Source organism: Anolis sagrei, chromosome Y (genome assembly GCF_037176765.1).
Source record: "Anolis sagrei isolate rAnoSag1 chromosome Y, rAnoSag1.mat, whole genome shotgun sequence".
NCBI lineage: Eukaryota > Metazoa > Chordata > Lepidosauria > Squamata > Dactyloidae > Anolis > Anolis sagrei.
Window position 1 is genome coordinate 52,835,232 of NC_090035.1, and position 23,047 is coordinate 52,858,278.

The 23,047-nt window shown below is 42.5% G+C and overlaps 1 pseudogene; it reads right to left on the reverse strand.

Moving 5' to 3' along the window:
* Window positions 1-15,745: 15,745 nt before the first annotated feature.
* Window positions 15,746-17,432, reverse strand: LOC137095626 (large ribosomal subunit protein uL4-like; annotated as a pseudogene).
* Window positions 17,433-23,047: the final 5,615 nt, after the last annotated feature.

The window sequence follows — 23,047 nt, forward strand, 5'->3', positions numbered from 1 at the left end:
ACAAAGGAGAGCAAACACACAGAAAGAGGCAATCCTTTTTTTGGAATATTTTTGGTATTTTTCTAAAGAATAAAACAAAGGTATTTTTTAAAAATATAAAAAATGGAGAATTCGCCAAACACTGGCTGGGCCTTGTGTGAAGCAAAACAGAGCCTACACACAGGGCAAACAGTCACACACAAAGGAGAGCAAACACACAGAAAGAGGCAATCCTTTTTTTTGAATATTTTTGGCATTTTTCTAAAGAATAAAACAAAGGTATTTTTTAAAAATATAAAAAATGGAAAATTCGCCAAACACTGGCTGGGCCTTATGTGAAGCAAAACAGAGCCTACACACAGGGCAAACAGTCACACACAAAGGAGAGCAAACACACAGAAAGAGGCAATCCTTTTTTTTTTTGAATATTTTTGGTATTTTTCTAAAGAATAAAACAAAGGTATTTTTTAAAAATATAAAAAATGGAGAATTCGCCAAACACTGGCTGGGCCTTGTGTGAAGCAAAACAGAGCCTACACACAGGGCAAACAGTCACACACAAAGGAGAGCAAACACACAGAAAGAGGCAATCCTTTTTTTTTAAATATTTTTGGTATTTTTCTAAAGAATAAAACAAAGGTATTTTTTAAAAATATAAAAAATGGAGAATTCGCCAAACACTGGCTGGGCCTGATGTGAAGCAAAACAGAGCCTACACACAGGGCAAACAGTCACACACAAAGGAGAGCAAACACACAGAAAGAGGCAATCCTTTTTTTTTGAATATTTTTGGTATTTTTCTAAAGAATAAAACAAAGGTATTTTTAAAAAATATAAAAAATGGAAAATTCGCCAAACACTGGCTGGGCCTTATGTGAAGCAAAACAGAGCCTACACACAGGGCAAACAGTCACACACAAAGGAGAGCAAACACACAGAAAGAGGCAATCCTTTCTTTGGAATATTTTTGGTATTTTTCTAAAGAATAAAACAAAGGTATTTTTAAAAAATATAAAAAATGGAGAATTCGCCAAACACTGGCTGGGCCTTGTGTGAAGCAAAACAGAGCCTACACACAGGGCAAACAGTCACACACAAAGGAGAGCAAACACACAGAAAGAGGCAATCCTTTTTTTTGAATATTTTTGGTATTTTTCTAAAGAATAAAACAAAGGTATTTTTTAAAAATATAAAAAATGGAGAATTCGCCAAACACTGGCTGGGCCTTATGTGAAGCAAAACAGAGCCTACACACAGGGCAAACAGTCACACACAAAGGAGAGCAAACACACAGAAAGAGGCAATCCTTTTTTTTGAATATTTTTGGTATTTTTCTAAAGAATAAAACAAAGGTATTTTTTAAAAATATAAAAAATGGAGAATTCGCCAAACACTGGCTGGGCCTTGTGTGAAGCAAAACAGAGCCTACACACAGGGCAAACAGTCACACACAAAGGAGAGCAAACACACAGAAAGAGGCAATCCTTTTTTTTTGAATATTTTTGGTATTTTTCTAAAGAATAAAACAAAGGTATTTTTTAAAAATATAAAAAATGGAGAATTCGCCAAACACTGGCTGGGCCTTATGTGAAGCAAAACAGAGCCTACACACAGGGCAAACAGTCACACACAAAGGAGAGCAAACACACAGAAAGAGGCAATCCTTTTTTTTTGAATATTTTTGGTATTTTTCTAAAGAATAAAACAAAGGTATTTTTTAAAAATATAAAAAATGGAGAATTCGCCAAACACTGGCTGGGCCACACACAAAGGAGAGCAAACACACACAAAGAGGCAGAGAAGAGTCTCCTCTCCAAGCGGCAGAGAAGAGTCTCCTCTCCAAGAGGCAGAGAAGAGTCTCCTCTCCAAGCCAACGATGCAAGTCTGGAGCCAAGTCAACCCACCAAGCCAACCCAATAACGCGCCGCCGCCCAGAGACCTCCCTTCTCCCTCGCGTCCGCGCTACGAACTAGCTCTGCAGCCACGCGGAGCTGCTTTTAAAGGGATAGCCGGCCAATCAGGAACAGCCACGGTGCACTGCTGGGTGCTTGGGAGCGCCGGATTGGCTCCCAGGGCACCAGCATCCTCCGTTACATTAACGAAACGAGCGGAAGCTCGTTAAAAGTATGGGGGATGCCGATTCGTTATTTTAAAGCCCTGCCAGGTTTTAAAATACGTTTCATATTCATTTTGTAATTGCTAAATTAACGAATATTTAACAAATTACAAAATAAATGAAACGAATAGCCCAGGCCTAGTAATTATGCATCCTCCAGAAGTTCTGTAGCCCAGACATAGAAAGCTTTTGTACCATCAGTCAGGCCCGTAGCCAAGATTTCGTTTTGGGGGGGGGGGTGAATTTTTTTCAGGGGGAGTTTGGGGGGGGCTGAGTTTTGGGGGGGCTGAGTCTGAGTGAAAGAGGGTATAGCCTAGCAAACTTTTTGTATCATTACCCCAATACCCCCATGCATATGGGATATATTGAGTATGGTGATCAGATAATGATATGAATAAACATAACAGTTTAAATAATGCACCAGTAAGGCCTTTTCACGAACTACCATATGAATTTGGGGGGGGGGGGGCTGAAGCCCCTCAAGCCCCCCCCCCTCCCCGGCTACAAGCCTGCCATAAGTGTTTTGCCCTTAGTTTTCTGTTTGCAAAGGAGAGGAACTGGGATATGTGTAGAGTATGTTAAGAAGATCTGCACTGGAAATATATCGGAATTCCTTCATTCTTCATGCTTTCTGTGACTCATACAAATGGGTTATCTGTGCTTTTGCAGGATATAATTTGGAAACTTCTAGAGGTATAGCATAAGTGTTTTGGTGGTAGCCTGGCCCATTGCCCATGTACCATATTAATGGTCTTCCCACCAAAACTCTCAGTTCCTTTTTGTCTCTAACAAAAGGCTCAAACATACTCACAAGACATGTATCATGACATGTATATAGGATCCACCATGCCAGACCCCCATGACCTTGGCTTCCTTTTGATATCAAAAGTGCATGTGTCCTAGAATTCTGGAAAACCCACTTTCTATGCTATTCCTTCTTTAGCCATACACAAATAAAAAGATAAAATTATGGTGCACAAATAACACATAAACAATACATGACTCACTCTGTCAACTGCATTAGGGGTCTTTCTCCTGCCGAGTTAAACCCTGTAATTCCAAGGAGGCAGGTGCGCCAGCAAGTTGCACCCTTTATTCACTTGTCTTGGCAGGTGCATGCTTGAGCGAATAAAGTGCAACTATTATGTGAGAAACAACAAAATATCAATTTTGGGTGTGCAACTAGTATGCAGCAGCAACTATTATGTAAGGAGATAAGGTAGTTAGATGATTTACCTCTTTTCGCAGACAAGTAAAAGTGAATGTGTACAACAATGCCTACTATAAAATGTTGGAAGCAAGGATAATTTTCTCAATATTTTTATTAGAAAAATGTTTTGCGATTTCAACAGAATACATATTATCTAGATAATGTACTCTTTATGTATTCTTTTAACTGTCTAATGTCTGTCTATGGAATTATGTTCCATTCTTATCTAAATTTGTTGTTATGTTAAAATTGTGCTGTTGACGTAAGAAGCAAAGAAAACCAGGAATGAGGACAAAACTTAAGAAATTAATTCAGAAAACACCACATATGAGTAAGTCTGTCTTTTTTAATGTTCTGACTGTATTATATACATATTTGAATATATGAATGAGGAACTGTAGGGTGACTCCAGTCATACGTGCAATGTCTCAACTTGGATATCACAACACGTGATTATTTATATGAACCATACTGAGGAATCCATACTATTGTTTAAGCATCTAGATATATGGCAGGCAAACAAACCATGGAGTAGAATATGCCATGTAAGTACAGTTTGCATTAAAGCAAATGGTTTATTTCCTGATACAAATATAAATCATTTAGCCTGTTTCCATTGATTGATTGATTGATTGATTGATTGTATCAGAAGCAAGTTGGGAATACAGTTATAATGTATAAAAAAGCCCACAAAGGAAATTATGCTAAATTTCTTTTGACCAGAAGCTGGCCACTTTGAATGCCTCTGGTGTCACTGTAAGAAGGTCCTCCCTTGTGCATGTGGCAGAGCTCAGACTGCATTGTAGTAAGTGGTCTGTGGTTTGCTCTCTTCCACACTCACATGTCATAGACTCCACTTTGTAGCCCCATTTTTAAAGATTGCCTCTGCATCTTGTAGTACTAACACAGTCTGTTCAGCACCTTCCAAGTCACCCAGTCTTGTCTTCTGTGTGCTCATGAGGAGTTTCCTATCCAGTATCAGCCACTGATTGGGGTTCTGGGTTTTAATCTGCCACTTTTGGACTCTCATTTCTTTTTATATGTTGAAGGGACATGAGTTCAGCGAAGTACAAGAAACCTAGGTCTGGCAGGCTAGAGACTAATGATACAAAATCATTCTATACTTTATTCAAACTAATAAAAAAATATCTGTTTAAGAAACAGAATAAGCCTAAATGGGTTCTCTCAATAGTGTATAGAAAGTGCATAGGAAGCAGAACACATGAAGAAGCAGACAAATTGTACAGATTACAGAGCAGAAAAATAAATTCTACAATGATTTTAGTTATCTAAGATACCGTTGGATTTCTTCAACTGCTATTTAGACTCAACTGTAGCTAGAGTGACTGCTGAATTCTTCAAGTACTGTCTGACACAGGGAATTTGCTGAGTATGTTTGTATTTTAGAGATAAGTCAACCCAGCAACTACTCAGCCTGTGCATTTTATGCTTCTTTGCATTCTCATGACCTGGTTGGATTTTGCGGGGGGGGGGGGGGGGGACTTTGTTTTGTTTTTGTATGATAGCATTCATTCATCTGGCTTGTGTTACTACTTCATTCTGGTTTGTTACATGATGGATTAATTTAAATCCCAGTAATTTAAATAATTGTTTTTAATCAGATTCTCAATTGAACATTTGTTTACTTTTCAAAAAAGGGAATTTTATCTGGCAGACATAACCATAATAATATGATGCTTGAGTAATAAAAAAATAGCTTCTGTGTTTGGTTTAGACTTATTTTGTCACATCCCAATAACAGTTAACAATATTTCAGAATTATATAGCTTAATATTTTCATGTTATTAATACAACATTTTAGTTGGTTTCAAATAATGTTCAGTCATGTGTATATGTTAAATATAGAAAAAGGGACTGATATTACTCAGACAATTAATTGTAAATGTTTTCGACAGATATAAAATCAGTATTAATAAGTATAAATTCCAATTCAGTTTTGTTTAGTTTCTTTGCATACAATATTTCTGCCCCATCTTCTAATAGAAACTTTCCAAGGTGACTTACAACATAGTTTAAAACAAGTGAAGCAGGTAAGAGCAGTAGCATTTTTCACCAGCCCTAATGAACAGAAGGAGCCATTTAAAAATCACTAAGAGAGAAACCTATGAATGCTTATTGGGGAGCTGTCCCACCGATTTAGTTAGAGCTTATTCTCAGGAAAGTGTGTTTAGTATTGCATCTTAAACCACTGAATTCTAATCTCATGTAATAAAAATCCCTATCACTACTAGTACTGTATTATGAACTAGCCCTCTGATAATTTCAATGGATTACATGTTATAAATAAATCCCAGAACCAAAATAGTATTTTGTGTACCAAATAATTTGAACTTTACAATTCCTGAATGCTCCAAACAAGAAAACATAAGGTGCTTTTATACAACTAACACCCATGTTGCTTTAGAAGGAGGCAAAAGTACCCAATGACTACTTTCAAATATTTTGAGGCATTTGTTTTGCCCCAGCCATATTTTTATATAGAAAGAAAAATATAAATGGCAATATGGGGGCTTTGGAAGCTTCAACTGGTTCAGAGATCAGCGGCCAGAATGCTAACAGGAGCTCTGTACAGGAAGAGATCCACTCCCATGTTGTGGCAGCTCCACTGGCTGCTGGTCTGCTTCTGGGCTAAATACAAAGTGCTGGTCATTACCTTTAAAGCCCTAAATGACTCAGGTCCAGGCTATTTAACCAATCGCATCTCCTCTTACAAACCAGCCCGGGCACTGCGGTCATTGGAGGAAATCCTGTTCTCGGTCCCACCCTCATCTCAAGCATGGCTGGTGGGAAAGAGAGAGGGCCTTCTCCATGGTCACCCCCACCTCTGGAACTCCCTCCCCAAAGAAATAAAGTTGACCCCCTGTTTCCTCTCCTTCAGAAAACTGAAAACCTACTTTTACTCACTAGCATATGAAGAGGAGGAGGAATAGATGGTTGAGAGATCACCAAGGTCATCCAGCAGGTTTCCATGGCCGAGAGTACCTGATGTCATATTGATATGACCTTACTTTTTATTACCTTTAAATAATTTATACCCTTTCGGTGCGTGTTTATTAGGAATTAAATCCTGCAATGTTCAGTGTAGCTTAGTAGTATGCATAGACTGTATCTTTAGTGTTTCTATCAGGACATTATTTGGAAAGATGTATTAGGAAGAGCACAGTAATTTATACTATTATAAACTATTACGTATTTTTGTGATCTAGGATCTGGAACCTTTAAATGAAAATATTGATGGGAAAAGATTGTTTAACCCTAGTTCTGCTTTTCTGTCTTGTTCTTAGACTTGCTTTATACCCTTGTTGGGTCCTAGAATATATGTATTTCCCCTTAGAGAAGTAAGCACTTACCCTTCCCACATATAACATTTGTATCACTTGCGTAAATGTTGCTGGAATACACATTTAGCAAGGTGATATGGTTCCAGCATGCAGAAGCTGTTCTAGAATGTTGTCAATCTATTTTTGTGCTAAAAAGATGTTGCATTTGTCTTAACATTTGTTGCACACACTTTCAATTTACTTGGCCTTGGACCATATACATTAATACACTAACTTTTTAAACAAAACTTTACATCTAAGAATTGACTTTACTGACAAAGGAAATGTCTGTTGTTTTCCTAATATGTATTTGCAGGGGACCCAACAGATCAAAAATAGGAGAAAATGCAACTATAACCTCTTAAGTCTGATCAATTTGTATTACATTTATTAACCTTTCTTCACTGAATGCAAGTGCATGCTGCTATAAGATAGTCCTGATGAATTAAGTGGTATTTATTTTATATTAAGTAATCACAAATTTGTAGTGTCTGTGAAATAAAGCAGGATTTATCTTCTTAGTAATACCCCATTCCTATTAGCTCCTTTTCCATATTTTCTGCCTGCTTCATTTTGTTTGGAAAATGGCAGAGTAGACTGTGTTTGGTGTAACCTTAATCCTGACCAGCATCTGAGCTCTTGATTTTTTTAAAGCTTCTAACAGAGGCTTCTGTATACATTTGGATCCCTAAAGGCTGAAATATTTAACATGTGTGTGTGTGTGTGTGTGTGTGTTATGAAACAAAGAATATGGTCAGACTAAATTGTTTTATTGTAGCCATTTGTATGAGTTATTATGTGTATATTGATCTAATTTCTCTTGCTGATCACTTCAGAGGTTGAAAAAAATGCATCTCTACATATAGAATTGATTGCTGTTTTGTGTACACTTTCCTGAGACCTATTGAAGACAGAGACTGTTCTTTCCAGTCAAGTTGCTCAGGGTTACACTAGATCACTTGATATTTTTACACATTTTAGGCCATGTTTTAATATTTGTATAAATAGAAAATGGAAACAATATTTTAAAGTGTAAATAATGTACAGTCTTGATTTATAGTCACATAAAGAATTAACAATGACATCCTGACCTTGGCTAATCAGATGACCTGTTGACTTCAGCAGAGGTTTTTCCCAGGTGACTTATACAAAATGTATTTTTAAGTTTCAGTAGTGATAACAAATTTAAGTCTGAATCTTAGCTGTTGGTACCAACTACAGCAGACCCACTGAATCAGAGAGATTTATACATATTAACAATTGGTTCAATTGGATTGTTGTTCAGTTGGTACTACCAATCAGATTTTGGCTGAATATTATGCAAACTTACTCAGGAATAGGTTGTTCTTACAAATATATATTCAAACAATTTGGTGCCCAAACATGGAAAGAAAAAGTAAATAAATATAAAAATCATTGTAGCGATTTTAATTAATTTAAACTGAGGCTCTACATCATATCAGTCTAGTGCAGGCATGGGCAAATTTCGGCCCTCCAGGTATTTTGGACTTCAACTCCCACAATTCCTAACAACCACATCACAGTGGCATGCTGCCTCCTATAGAATGATGGACATGATGCACACAAAATACAACAGCCAATGTAATGCTGAAATAATCTCATTTACTCGCATAATATGAGGGCAATCCAGTACTCATATTATGCCAGTAATGAGATTATTTCAGTTATCTCAAGTCAATCCTGACAAAAAAAATAGAACCTATCCCATTCAAGGCATGCCAGCTATTGCATTTCACCTATTTATTTATCGTGTCATCAGCAACCAGACATTTGTATTACATTTTTAACAAAAACAAACAAACAGACAAAACACACAATTTGCAAGCTTGGTAGTTGATTAAATGTCTGTCCTTTGACCAGTATCTGGCCACTTGGAGTGCTTCTGGTGTTGCTGCAAGAAGGTCCTCCATTGTGCATGTGGCAGGGCTCAGGTTGCATTGCAGCAGGTGGTCAGTGGTTTGCTCCTCTCCACATTCGCATGTCGAGGATTCCACTTTGTAGCCCCATTTCTGAAGGTTGGCTCTGCATCTCGTGGTGCCAGAGCGCAGTCTGTTCAGCGCCTTCCAAGTCTCCTAGTCCTCTGTGTGCCCAGGGGGGAGTCTCTCATTTGGTATCAGCCATTGGTTGAGGTTCTGGGTTTGAGCCTGCCACTTTTGGACTCTCGCTTGCTGAGGTGTTCCAGCGAGTGTCTCTGTAGATCTTAGAAAACTATTTCTAGATTTAAGTCGTTGACGTGCTGGCTGATACCCAAACATTTCACCTATTGAGTACTGATGGAAAGTTGAGATTTAATTATTTGTCTATTTTGTTTTTTTGAAACTTTATATCAGAACCTTCAGACTAGCATTCAAGCTGGGCTATACACTTGAAGAATACATGTGAAGAATATATGTTTCACACAGTATGAAGGTACATTATGGTGGAAGAGATGCAAAATTGTCAAGGGACTTTCTTCTTCCCATTTTGCCCTTAAATTACTCAATGTGAACACTAATGGAAGTCCCCATTTAGCATCCCAATAGGAGTAATTCTGTTATTCATAATCAGTATCGGCACATGCGTATACATTATAGTGCTCATAGCACTTGCACAAACACTTTCTAGACAACACTTCAAATCACACTTCCTTGCTAGATAGGGAAGAATTGCATCTCAAAGCAATAAAAGAGAACAACTTGCCTGGATGCTATACCATAAATAAACAATAAATGCACATTCAGTGCTTGGTAAGCTAATGGTCTGTAAATAATAATAATGTGCACACCTCTTAAGTATTTCTTGCCTAAGAAAACACTATGAAATTAATTTGGTCACCATAAGTTGACAAGCAACTTGAAGGCATATACAGATACACAGATGCCAACTCACAACAACCCACTTTTTAAGTGTTCAAAGTCCTTCAACATGTATTTATAACCTTTACTGTAACCCTATAAGATAGGGCACTATTGCCAGCATATTACAGTGAGTCTGAGAAAGAGTGGCTTGCCTGAAGCCACCTAGAGAATTCATCATGGCAGTAGTTACATTTGAGAACTTTCTAATTTCTATATTACGATACTAGAGTGGACTAATATTTTATTTTGAAACTACTGCAGTGTTTACAAAAGTTACTTTGGGGGACTAAAGCTTCCATGATCCACTATCCACTGGTCATGTTGGCTGGAGGATTTGCCTAGTTTACAAAAGTAATGCATTCAAGTTCTCTACTACTGTTACTAATGAACTATTTGGGGGGAAAAAATTGTTCGTGACAGAAAAATGTGCGAAATAAGGACTATAATTCCTCTTCTACTTTTTTAGCAGTACTTTAACATTCATGCCGAGACCTCTTGACTGGTGCAGCTCAGGATTTCATGGCCGCCATGCCGACCATGGGGCTATCACAAATCATATCTGGATCCACCCATCAGGCTGGACACACACGACCTAGTTTTTGTGGCGGATAGTGGAATGATCAGAGTGGAAGAACAAAACATCCTTCCTGTGTCATGGTCTGATCACTATCTGGTCAGTTTTAGACTCTCTGTGACTCTTAACCTCCGCAGGGGTGGAGGACAGATTAAGATGGTCCAACCCAGGAGACTGATGGATCCGGAAGGATTCCTGAGGAATCTTGGGGTTCTTCCTGCCATGGAGCCAGGCGATTCTGTCGACGTCTTGGTCAATCTCTACAACAGGGAGATGACCAGGGCGATAGATACGATTGCTCCCGAACGCCCCATCACGTTGCGTCATGACATGCCATCTCCCTAGTTCATCGAGGAGTTGGCTGTGATGAAGCACACGAGAAGGGGGCTAGAGCACATTTGGAGGAGATCTCAGGATGTGTCTGACCAAGCACGGGCTACTGCCTCTCTTAGGGCATATACCGTGGCTATATGGGTAGCCAAGGAGTCCTTCACGACTGCCCGTATAGCGTCTGCAGCAAATAGATCATCGGAGTTGTTTCGGGTCGTCGGGGAACTCCTTCAGCCACCTGTGGTGGAAGAGACCTTAGACAACCCAGCAACTCGGTGTTGCGAGTTCGCACACCATTTTGCAGGCAAAGTTGCTCAGGTAGGCCTTGAGCTCGACTCCAATTTCATCACAGTGCCAGAGGAAGTGATTGAGGCATCTGCTTGTCCAATTTTGTGGGATTCTTTTAGGCTTGTTCTTCCTGAGACTGTGGAAGAGGTCCTTGGGGCGGTGAGGGTGACCACATAGGCTCTAGACCCTTGCCCGTCTTGGCTAATTAAATCGGCCAGAGAGGGACTTGTTGATTGGTTTGTGTTGATCATTAATGCATCGTTGGAGCAGGGGATTTTTCCATCTCATCTGAAACAAGCTGTGGTTTGTCAACTCCTTAAAAAGGTCTCCCGTGACTCCATGGTGCTGAACAATTACAGACCAATCTCCAACCTCCCTTTTTTGGGTAAGGTGCTGGAGCGGGTGGTTGCCTCCCAGCTCCAGGGTTTTTTAGATGACATCAACTCCCGAGATCAGTCACAGTCTGGTTTCAGGCCTCGTCACGGCACCAAGACAGCCTTGGTCGCCTTGGTGGATGACCTCCGTAGAGAGCTGGACAGGGGGATTGTGACCTTGCTGGTTCTCTTGGACATCTCAGCGGCTTTCGATACCATCGATCATTGTATCCTTCTGGGTCGACTCTCTGGGATGGGTCTCGGGGGCACGGTTTTGTTGTGGCTCCGGTCCTTCCTGGAGGGACGATCCCAGATGGTGGAGCTGGGAGATGCCTGCTCGGACCCCTGGCCTTTGACCTATGGGGTCCCACAAGACTCTATTCTGTCTCCTATGCTTTTTAACATCTACCTGAAACTGCTGGAAGAGGTCATCCGGAGTTTTGGAGTTAGGTGCCACCTCTATGCAGATGACACACAACTCTATTACTCATTTCCACCCAACTCCAAGGAGGCCTCTCGAGTGCTGGACGAGTGCCTGGCCGCTGTGTCTATCTGGATGAGGAGGAACAAGCTGAAGATCAATCCCAACAAGACAGAGGTCCTCTTGGTCGATCGTAAACCTGATCGAGGTATAGGGTGGCAACCTGTGTTGGACGGGGTTACACTCCCCCTGAAGCCACAGGTCCGCAGTTTGGGAGTCCTCTTGGATTCATCGCTTATGCTTGAGGCTCAGCCGTCGGCGGTGTCTGGGAGGGTTTTTGCACAATTGAGACTCATGCGCCAACTGCGACTGTACCTCGCAAAGGCTGATCTGGCCGGGGTGGTCCATGCCTTGATCACCTCTAGATTGGACTACTGCAATGTGCTCTACATGGGGCTGCCCTTGAAAACGGCTTGGAAATTCCAACTAGTCCAACAGGCAGCGGCCAGGATGTTAACTGGTGCGCCTCACAGAGAGAGGTCAACCTTTCTGTTCAAGGAGCTCCACTGGCTGCCGTTTATTTTCCGAGCCCAATTTAAGGTGCAGGTGCTTACCTACAAAGCCCTAAATGGTTTGGGAACATCCTAGCTGTGTGACCGCATCTCTGTTTATGAACCCACGCGTTCACTTTGTTCATCCGGACAGGCCCTGCTCATGATTCCGCCTGCGTTGCACGCGCGTTTGGTGGGGATGCAAGACAAGGCCTTTTCTGTGGTGGGCCCCCGACTCTGGAATATCCTCCTCAAAGATCTTAGAGAGGCCCCTACTTTGGCAGTCTTTAGAAAGAGCTTGAAGACCTGGCTGTTCCATTGTGCCTTTCCAGAATAGGAAAACTCCAATAACAAGTCCCAGAAGCACTTTATTAGAATTAAGATTGCCGCACACTGCACACTGCACTTACCCTATGATCTTTATATATCACCTGTCACATCAGCACTTTTAATTCTGTACCCATTACTCTGGCCCGGTCCAGTTTTATTGTGTCTTGGTGTATTGTTTATTGCTTGTTGTTTAATATTGCTTTAATTATTTTTAATTTGCTTTAGGTTTTGTATTGTTATGCTGTGTTTTGAGGCCTTGGCCTTTGTAAGCCACATCGAGATACTAGTGGGGTACAAATAAAGTTAATAATAATAATAATAATAATAATAATAGTAATAATAATAGTAATAGTAATAATTTTCCTTTGAAACTAACCAATTAACAGCAATGATTTAGCCCAAATCCTGGTGATGCTTTATGCATGCACACCTTCCTCTGATTGAAGTGTTCATTTTTGTCTGTTGTGGAATTGCTGCATTCAATTTAAAGGCATAGAAATAGAGTTGTGCCTGTGCTATCATTACACATAAATATGCATTGTGTCTACACATTTGGTTGTGCATTCTATTTCTTATTTGGTTCAGTTGTGCAACATGGCCATTTAACACAGCACAATTTAAGTGAAACATAAAAGTAGAAAATACAAAAATCACAAAACTTTAGCATTTCTGGGAACATTATCAAAGGGCCAAAAGAAAGGAAGACACAGACAAACAGTTATAGCAGTAACCTCTGTTGTAGGGGTCACAGCACAGTAGCAGTGTTACAAGTAACACTTTCACCTGTAACAAGTTACTTTTTGGTATAACATGGGTTAAATGAAGACATATTTCAAATAATGTAGCAAATTGGAACAAGATTGCTTCATCAATGTGACATGATGTAACAGTGTAGAATTACAAGCAAACATATATTTTAAAGAAATTTCACAGAAATCTTTCAAGTTCTGTTCTAGTCTCTCATCAATTCTAACCTATTTTCTCCTTTTAAAAAAGTAACAACAGAAATGAGCAGTACACATAGTTTATTGCTTGTTTCCATCATTATTGGTGGCAAAAGGTTCATTTTAAAACAGTTTAATAATTACATTAATTACTTCTAAAGAAGAGGTGTGAGTTGCAGAAAGCAATGGCAAAAACAATAAGAAACCAGAGCATCAGCACTATCAGAAAAACCTATAATGCTTTGGGTTATTTGTAGGCTTGGGCGATCAAGAAAAAAATTGGTTCTAAACTCACTTCGTTTCTAGGGGGCGTCAGCGTTTCGAATTTCAGAGGACTTCCGAAATTTAAGATTTCAAAATTTTGAAATTTCTGAAATTTTTGTTAATTACGAATAGATTCGTTAATGGCAGACGCAATTGTGCAATGCGCTAAAAACACCTCCAAACGGGACAGGGGGAACTTCTGAAGCTTTCCTCTCCCTCTGTAGTTGACTGCTGGTGATAGAACTTACAACAAACTAACAGAAACCAAATTAAAATAAATTTTGGATGAAATTAAAATACATTAAGTTAGTAAAAATACAAATTAAAATCAATTTAATCCATTAATTAAATAAGGAAATAAAAAATTACAAAATAATAAAATAAAGTAATAAAATAAGTAGTACGATAATAAAATAAAATGTAAAAAACACACAAGTTAATAATAAAATACTATAGAAATTAAATAAAATAAAGTAAAAAATAAATATAAATAAATAAAAATTGCACTGCCACAAAGAAGTTACATTTCCTGACTCTGGCCAGCTTGGCCCAAGGGCTCAAACCCATTCTGAAACACCACTGCAGTTAGAAATCTGCTGCCACAAAGAAGTTACATTTCCTGACTCCAGCCAGTTTGGCCCTAGGGCTCAAACTCATTCTGAAACAGCACTGTACTTAGAAATCTGCTGCCACAAAGAATTTACATTTGCTTACTCCGGCCAGCTTGGCCCAAGGGCTCAAACCCATTCTGAAACACCACTGCAGTTAGAAACCTGGTGCCAAATTTTTAGGAAAGTGAAGACTCATAGAATCCAGTTCAACGCATATAATCTGACTGCTTGCCTGCTCAGTGACAGCCACTATCCATTCCGCCTACCTCCAACCCCTCCTGGGGGGCATCAGGTCTTAACCCCCCGGGACTGACTGCTTGCCTGCAGTGAAGTCCAGCGGCCCATTCCGGCCACCTCCAAGCCCTCCAGGGGGCCATCATGCATTAACCCCCGGACTGACTGACTGACTGACTGCAGAGTGAAGGCCACCGCCCCATTCCAGCCGTCTCCAAGCACTCCCAGGGGGCATCGAGCATCAATCCCCTGGGAGTGTCTGAATGCATTCTACTTTCACAGCATATCGGCCATCTTCCAGTGTGACTACCTCCAAGCCCTCCCAGGGGGCATCCATCCTGGCCCCCTGGGACTGACTGACTGACTGACTGCCTGCAGTGAAGGCAAACGTGCCCCATTCCGGCCACCTCCATGCCCTCCCGGTGGGGCATCAGGCCTTAACCGCCCCCCCCCCCCCGGAACTGCCTGCTTGCCTGCGCTGTGAAGGCCAATACCCTTTCTGGCCAATACTCTTCCTGTTCCCTTTGACATCCAAAGCAGTGTTCGCAGACAAGGGATCCTTGGCACAACCAGTGACACCGAGGGAATGTTCAAAATACCCCAAGAAAGGAACTGCTGCCAGCAACGCCAAATTCAAGGTGATCCACAATGGAGGAGTGCGGGAATACACACAGCAGTGAAGCGGACACCCCACAGATTCCCCTCTGGGTCTAGAGAAGGTCCGGGTATGAATACTCAAAGTACGGAAAAATTCAATTAACCAACGTTGCAAATTTTTATTTCAGATGATAACATAAAATAAAACAAAGGACTAAATTGGGAGATTAATTTTTTTTCCAAGAGATATGATGAAGTAACACCAAGAATGAGGAAGACAAGGAAGCCTTTCAGTGAATTTATGCAGCAGACCTTGTATCGGGTTCCACAAAACAGCAGACAAACAAACACCCCTCAAAGAAAGGAAAGAGAGAATACAGGAATGCACCAAAAGGGCATCATGGCAACATACAAGCAGCCACTGCAGAGCCGTAACGTCGCATTTGATAGGGACCACTACTTGTGGTCAATGAAGTAGAGACTGGAAGAAGGGAAGCTACTAGCAAACTCCGAACACGCCATTAATTGACCATTCCAAGTCACTTCGCACATAGGAAGGCTAAATGTCCAAGGAAAAAGAACACGGTCCAAATGCACAGGGCAGGTAAACAGGCACTTATTTCTCATATAATGGGTTCGTAGGCCACCTGACAACGAGGCGCTTCATGGGAAAAAAATCAGAGTTTCTTCCCATAAGGACTTTAGACTCTTTTCCTCACAGATTCATTCGAGAAAAGAGATGGTACGTCCTCCGGGGGTTGCTCCCAAAGATTCAAAGTCAGCAATCAAGCAGTAGCTCCCTGAAGACAAAGGAGGTAAAGAGGAAAGGCTGTTTCCTGGACGGAAACAATCTAACCAAGACAGTATAGGTCAGGGATGGGGATGTAAAGCTGGCATAAGAAAATATGTCTGGGGTCAATGGCACTCCATCAAACTGCAAAGGAACAGTCAGTCCCAGAAAGGGACGGCAACCCCGAGGCACTTATAGCAGGAATGGGGAAGTCAAGCTCGCATTTGAGAGGGAATCCCTGCCCTCAATGGCACAGCACACTGCAGGGCACCGACAGAGGGATGCTCGGGGCCTCTCTGCAAGCATCTACACCTGGCATGACCAACTTGCACCTTCCTGGGGCTTTGGACTACAACTCCCACCTATCCTAACAGCCTCAGAACCTTTCTTTTGGATTTCTTTAAAATAAGGACTTCTTCTGATCTCACAATGGTAGCCTCGTGTCAAGAGGTAGGAGACGGTTGAGGACCACGGAGGTGGGGAAGACCCATAAAGAGAACACACTCATAACCTCCAGACAACCATGCAGTCCTGAAGGACACCCTTCAGAATAAGGCTACTCAATGTTGGGGCAGAGTACGCAGCCAGTGGCTAATTAACTCGGAGATTTAATGTAACCGAACTGAAAGCTAAATCCAGACGTCCTCCCACCCCCCACGTTCCCCCCAGAATGGCAGCTTAATTGTACTTGTTGAGCACTGGAGCTACTGAGAACCTTCTTGAACCGTTGTTCTCAGAGAGGTTCTAAAGCAATACTGTACTTTCTCGCACGGATCAGGATAATCATTCCAGCAAGGGAAGTAGAAACCTACTGAAGTTGTAGTTGCTCTTTAGCCTACTCTGCGAGTGCCAAATGCCATACGAAACATCCAATTTGTGGAAAGCGCATTCTAACCAAATGCAGATTTGGCCAACATGGACGCGAGGAGCCAGTATCAAAACGCCCACCTTTTTTACATTGGGATCTGTAATTTCAGGGATGTTCCAGAAAGCCTTTCTGATCCCATTATCCTCATTGAAGATAATGGATGCTCTGGATGCGCCTGCAGTACTGCATTTTTCCTATTCCCATGCGCTTTCGCAGGTAGCCATAGACCTTTTTGATATCATCCCAGGCTTTCAGTTACTTGAGGAGCCGGACAGCTTCCTTTGACTTTTTGTTACCATCTAGTTTGTCTTCAATGACCGGAGGAAGTTCCTGTTGACCTCGGCAGCTGCTGAAGAGCTTAAGCTGCAAATGCAGAGCATATGACATAGCGCTTCAGGGTGATGATCACCCAACGATGCCAGTGTTGCCAAGTTTGTGACGGGGCAAACATGCGTCCCCCCAGAGACATATTACCAAAGGCACCCTGGCCTGACCGATGGGTTCCACCTCCGTGAACCCTCAGAATACGAGGCACAGCTCTGCCGGTGCCGCAATGCTACTGCGCAGGTCTAATGTCCTGCAAGTTCACTCACGAAAATGGGCAGCCTCCTGCTCTTCTGCAAATCAGTGCGAGAGAAGATCAAAATATCTGGGCAGATGGGGGCCTTGAGCACAGATTGCATGGTGACATTTCTACCGGACACTTCCCCCTTTTCAGAGAACAGCAATATCAAAGGAGAAGTAGAAGCCATGATGGAGCTGTTCCCTAGTCGCGGAGGAGCTCCCCTCACCACCAATTCTGTCACAGACCCAGCAGGAAAAGGTATTGATCAGTAGAAAAAGATTTTCCTGACACTGATCTATCTTCAAGAAATATAATTATAATTGGAAAGAGAACCACTTGTAGCAGTGGTTCACAAAGAGAAATGCATGGCTCCAGCAGAATGTAACAATTTCTTTTGGAAGGGGGGGGGGCTAAGGGAGGTTGAGTCATTGGTGTGGTTTTCGTTGTGAAGGAAAATTGTATTGCACCACAGGATATTTATTTCTGATTTATTGACTATTCTAAAGACTTTGACTGTCTGGATAATAATACATTGCGGCAAGTTCTGGGTGGGATGGACATACCAAGCCACCTTGTCTCTCTCCCTGGGAGTCTGTACAAATTTTTTAAAGAGGGGATCATGGGCCAAGGTAAGACCCATGCAGGGTACAGATTCAGTTCCTCACAGATTTATTTGAGAAACGTGATGGAACATCTTCCGTGGATTGATCCCAAACATCCAAAGACACCCAGCAATCAAGCAGTAGCTCCCCGGAGACAAAGGAGATAAAGAGGGAAGTTTCCTATGGATAGATAGCAGACAGAGGGGGATTCCGGGGGTAGGGAAAACCCAGCTGTAGTAGATGGGAAGATCTGGCGAAAATAAACATCAGTAATAAAGTCAAATACCTTGGAATAATAATTACTCCCAATAATAACCACCTCATAAAAAATAACTACGAGAAAAAATGGTCGGAAATCCAAAAGAAATTGCAGAAATGGTTACAGCTTAACCTGTCTTTATTAGGCAAAATAGCTATAATAAAAATGAGCGTTCTGCCAGACATCCTCTTCACATTTCAAGCACTACCCATTTTAAAAACTAAGACGCTGCTAGAGAAGTGGCAAAAGGCTATCATCAAATTTATTTGGAACAACAAGAAACACAGAATAAGGGCAATACATCTGGTGGACGACAAAAGGAGGGGGGGACTAGCCCTCCCCGAGCTACAACTATATTACGACGCCACAGCGTTAAGCTGGCTCCGAGACTGGGCGACACTTAGTAAAGAGAGGATCCTAGCAGTGGAAGGGTTCGATATAAACCAGGGGTGGCATGCTTATCTCTGGAGAAATAAGGACAAAAAAGAAAAACTCTTTAAAAACCATCCAATCAGAGCTGCTTTAATCAACACCTGGAACAAGTATAAAAACAAATTCTATCAAAGAACGCCAATGTGGTTTTCCCCCACGGAAGCACATCATAGAAGGGAAATACCGAGGAAGATATGGCTTACTTATAAACAACTCATTAACATCAAGGGACAGGAAATAACTCTAAAATCTAGAGAAGAACTAAACCAGGTTGACGCCTCTATCTCCTGGTTCCACTACCATCAGATTAGAGAAAACTTCAAAATCGATGAAAAAGTAGGCTTTGAAACAAAAATTTCCTTCTGGGATAACATCCTAACAACAGACACAAAATTCATAAGAAAGATATATAATCAGTTACTAATCTGGGCCACTGAGACTGAACAAATAAAGACCAACATGATAACCTGGGCAAGAGATATAGGCCACTCAATACCCCTAGTAGATTGGGAAAAAATCTAGAAAAACAAAATCAAATATACATACGCCACCGATATAAAGGAGAGCTGGTACAAGATTTTCTATAGGTGGTATTTAACCCCTGAAATCCTGGCCAAAATAAATAAAAACAAAAAAGAAGATCGATGCTGGAAGTGTGAGAGAGAAAAAGGCACATTTCTGCACATGTGGTGGAACTGTAAAAAGGTCAAAAAATTTTGGACACAAATCCATAGATCGGTCGAAAAAATGCTAGAGGTTAAATTTGATTTAAGACCGGAAATATTATTATTAGGGCTTCACAATCTCAAACTAGACAAAAATGAAGATAAAATACTCTTTTATTTAACAACAGCGGCTAGAATGGTCATAGCAAGAATGTGGAAAAACAAAGAAGTTCCATCACTGGAACATTGGGTTGACAAGATATTGGACATAATAAACATGGACATCTTGACACAGAGAATTTCCCAAAGTTATAGGAAACCTCAGAAAACCAATTGGAACTCAGTAATAAAATTTATAAAGGAGGAAAACAATGGGCTGTACACAATAGAAATGTAACAACAATCCAAGAAAATGATTAAATGTTAAAGAAAAAATAAGGGTCTAAGCACCCGGAGCAATTAACAATAATGACACTTTTAATACTCCTAAGAAAGCAAGCCATAAGGCACAAAACAAAATTTAACATTTATACAGCATATACTATGGAGAGAGGAGAACGAGAAATATAAAAATCAAATGTAACATGCAAAACCTATTATGTTTGTACCACGACGGATAAACCTGGAAGTACCAAACCCCCTCCCCTCGTTGTCCCCCTTCCACTACCCCCAGCCCTGTCCCCCCACCCAAAAGCACCACCCACCCCTCCCTTACCCCCCTTCTCCCTACTGTATACTCCTTTTGTAAACTCCCTTTATACCCATTACCTGTTTTTAACAATGTATATGTGCATGAAAATCAATAAAAATTATTTTTTTAAAAAAGAGGGAAGTTTCCTATGGATAGATAGCAGACAGAGGGGGATTCCGGGGGCAGGGAAAACCCAGCTATAGTAGATGGGAAGTCAAGCTGGCATTTAATAAAATGTCTGGCCTCAATAGCACTTCACCAGACAGCAGACAAACAGTAAGTCCCTTAAAGGAACAGTTTCCCCCTCCCTAAGGTCCCCAAGGAAGGAAAAGGAATTCGTTGAGGTAGCTGCATTCAAAAGTAATTAACAAAAAGCAATGAAAATGACGAAGACTAATTGACAAAATAAATAAGGAAACCTTTAAAAATGTCTGGAATGGATAATAACATATAGTTTCAAATATAAGATATATGGATCACGACAATAATCTAGACTTGAATGCAAAGGATTTTATAGAATTATTGAAGGGATTTAAAAAAGAAAATAAAATTGGAGGGTGAAACACAGTGCTGAAACAGTAAGGGTTTGCTCCCCTTTGCCAAAGTTGGCAGGAGACAGCAAATGGGTTTTTTTTTTTGTGGCAGCAGGTTACCAAGGACAGTGCTGAAGCAGAAAGGGTTTGCTCCCCTTGTGTGACTAACTCCAAGCCCTCCCGGAGGGCACCGGACCTTAACCCCTCCATGAGTTTCTGACTGAATGCTTGCCTGCAGTGAAGGCCAGTGCCCCATTCCGGCCACCTCCAAGCCCTTCGTGCATCCATTATGCCTTAACCCACCGAGACTGACTGACTGACTGACTGCTTGCCTGCAGTGAAGGCCAGCGCCACATTACGGCCACCTCCAAGCCCTTCGTGCGTCCATCACGCCTTAACCTACCGGGATTGACTGAATGACTGCTTGCTTGCCTCCGGTAAAAGCCAGCGCCACATTCCGGCCACCTCCACCGGGACTGACTGACTGACTGCTTGCCTGCAGTGAAGGCCAGCGCCCCATTCCGGCCACCTCCAAGCCCTTCGTGCATCCATTATGCCTTAACCCACCGGGACTGACTGACTGACTGACTGCTTGCCTGCAGTGAAGGCCAGCACCACATTACGGCCACCTCCAAGCCCTTTGTGCATCCATCACGCCTTAACCCACCGGAACTGACTGAATGACTTACTGACTGACTGCTTGCCTGCAGTGAAGGCCAGCGCCCCATTCCGGCCACCTCCAAGCCCTTCATGCATCCATTATGCCTTAACCCACCGGGACTGACTGACTGACTGACTGCTTGCCTGCAGTGAAGGCCAGCGCCACATTACGGCCACCTCCAAGCCCTTCGTGCATCCATCACGCCTTAACCTACCGGGATTGACTGAATGACTGCTTGCTTGCCTCCGGTGAAAGCCAGCGCCCCATTCCAGCCACCTCCAAGCCCTTCCTGCGTCCATCATGCCTTAACCCACCGGGACTGACTGACTGACTGACTGACTGACTGCTTGCCTGCAGTGAAGGCCAGCGCCACATTCCGGCCACCTCCACCGGGACTGACTGACTGACTGACTGCTTGCCTGCAGTGAAGGCCAGCGCCACATTCCAGCCACCTCCAAGCCCTTTGTGCATCCATCACGCCTTAACCCACCGGGACTGACTGACTGACTGACTGATTGCCTGCAATGAAGGCCAGCGCCCCATTCCGGCCACCTCCAAGCCCTTCATGCATCCATTATGCCTTAACCCACCGGGACTGACTGACTGACTGACTGCTTGCCTGCAGTGAAGGCCAGCGCCACATTACGGCCACCTCCAAGCCCTTCGTGCATCCATCACGCCTTAACCTACCGGGATTGACTGAATGACTGCTTGCTTGCCTCCGGTGAAAGCCAGCGCCCCATTCCAGCCACCTCCAAGCCCTTCCTGCGTCCATCATGCCTTAACCCACCGGGACTGACTGAAAGACTGACTGACTGACTGCTTGCCTGCAGTGAAGGCCAGCGCCCCATTCCGGCCACCTCCAAGCCCTTCGTGTGTCCATCATGCCTTAACCCACCGGGACTGACTGACTGCTTGCCTGCAGTGAAGGCCAGTGCCCCATTCCGGCCACCTCCAAGCCCTTCATGCGTCCATCACGCCTTAACCCACCGGGACTGACTGACTGACTGCTTGCTTGCCTCCAGTGAAGGCCCGTGCCCCATTCCCGCCACCTCCTAGCCCTCCAAGGAGCTATTATGCCTTAACCTACCGGGACTTATTGACTGACTGACTGCTTGCCTACAATGAAGGGCAGCACCCCATTCCGGTCACCTCCAAGCCCTTCGTGCGTCCATCATGCCTTCACCCACTGGAACTGACTGACTGACTACTTTCTTGCCTCCAGTGAAGGCCTGTGCCCCATTCCCGCTACCTCCTAGCCCTCCAAGGGGCTATCATGCCAACCCACCAGGACAGAATGACTGACTGACTGACTGACTGACTGACTGACTGCTTGCCTCCAGTGAAGGCCAGCGCCCCATTCCAGCCACCTCCAAGCCCTTCCTTCATCCATCATGCCTTAACCCACCGGGACTGACTGACTGACTAACTGACTGCTTGCCTCCAGTGAAGGCCAGTGCCCCATTCCGGCCACCTCCAAGCCCTTCCTGTGTCCATCATGCCTTAACTCACTGGGACTGACTGACTGACTGACTGACTGACTGATTGCTTGCCTGCATCCATTCTTTGTGGAGAAAGAAGGAGACACAGGAGACTCCAATATCATGGAGGAAGGAGAAGAAGGCAAACATGAATAATAAAAGCAGGTGCACTGGGAGATGGACAGTGAGGGGACAGTGGTGTTGTTCAACAGAAGCTGGGGGGAACCATCAGAGGAGAAAGCCAACACTGCTTTGGATGTCTAAGGGAAGAGGAAGAAACCTGATGCAGAGAAAATGTAATTCAAAGACAAAGGATACGTCAGACCACTTTCCAAATAAATGGTGTGTGGCTGGGAGAATCCAAGGAAGTCTAATCCTAGTAAAAGGGTGCTGAAGAGGTGGTGAAGGAAGCGAAGTGCAATCAAAGCTATATCCTCCCATCACTCCTCTCATTCCCCTATTCTGCATGGTAGCTACC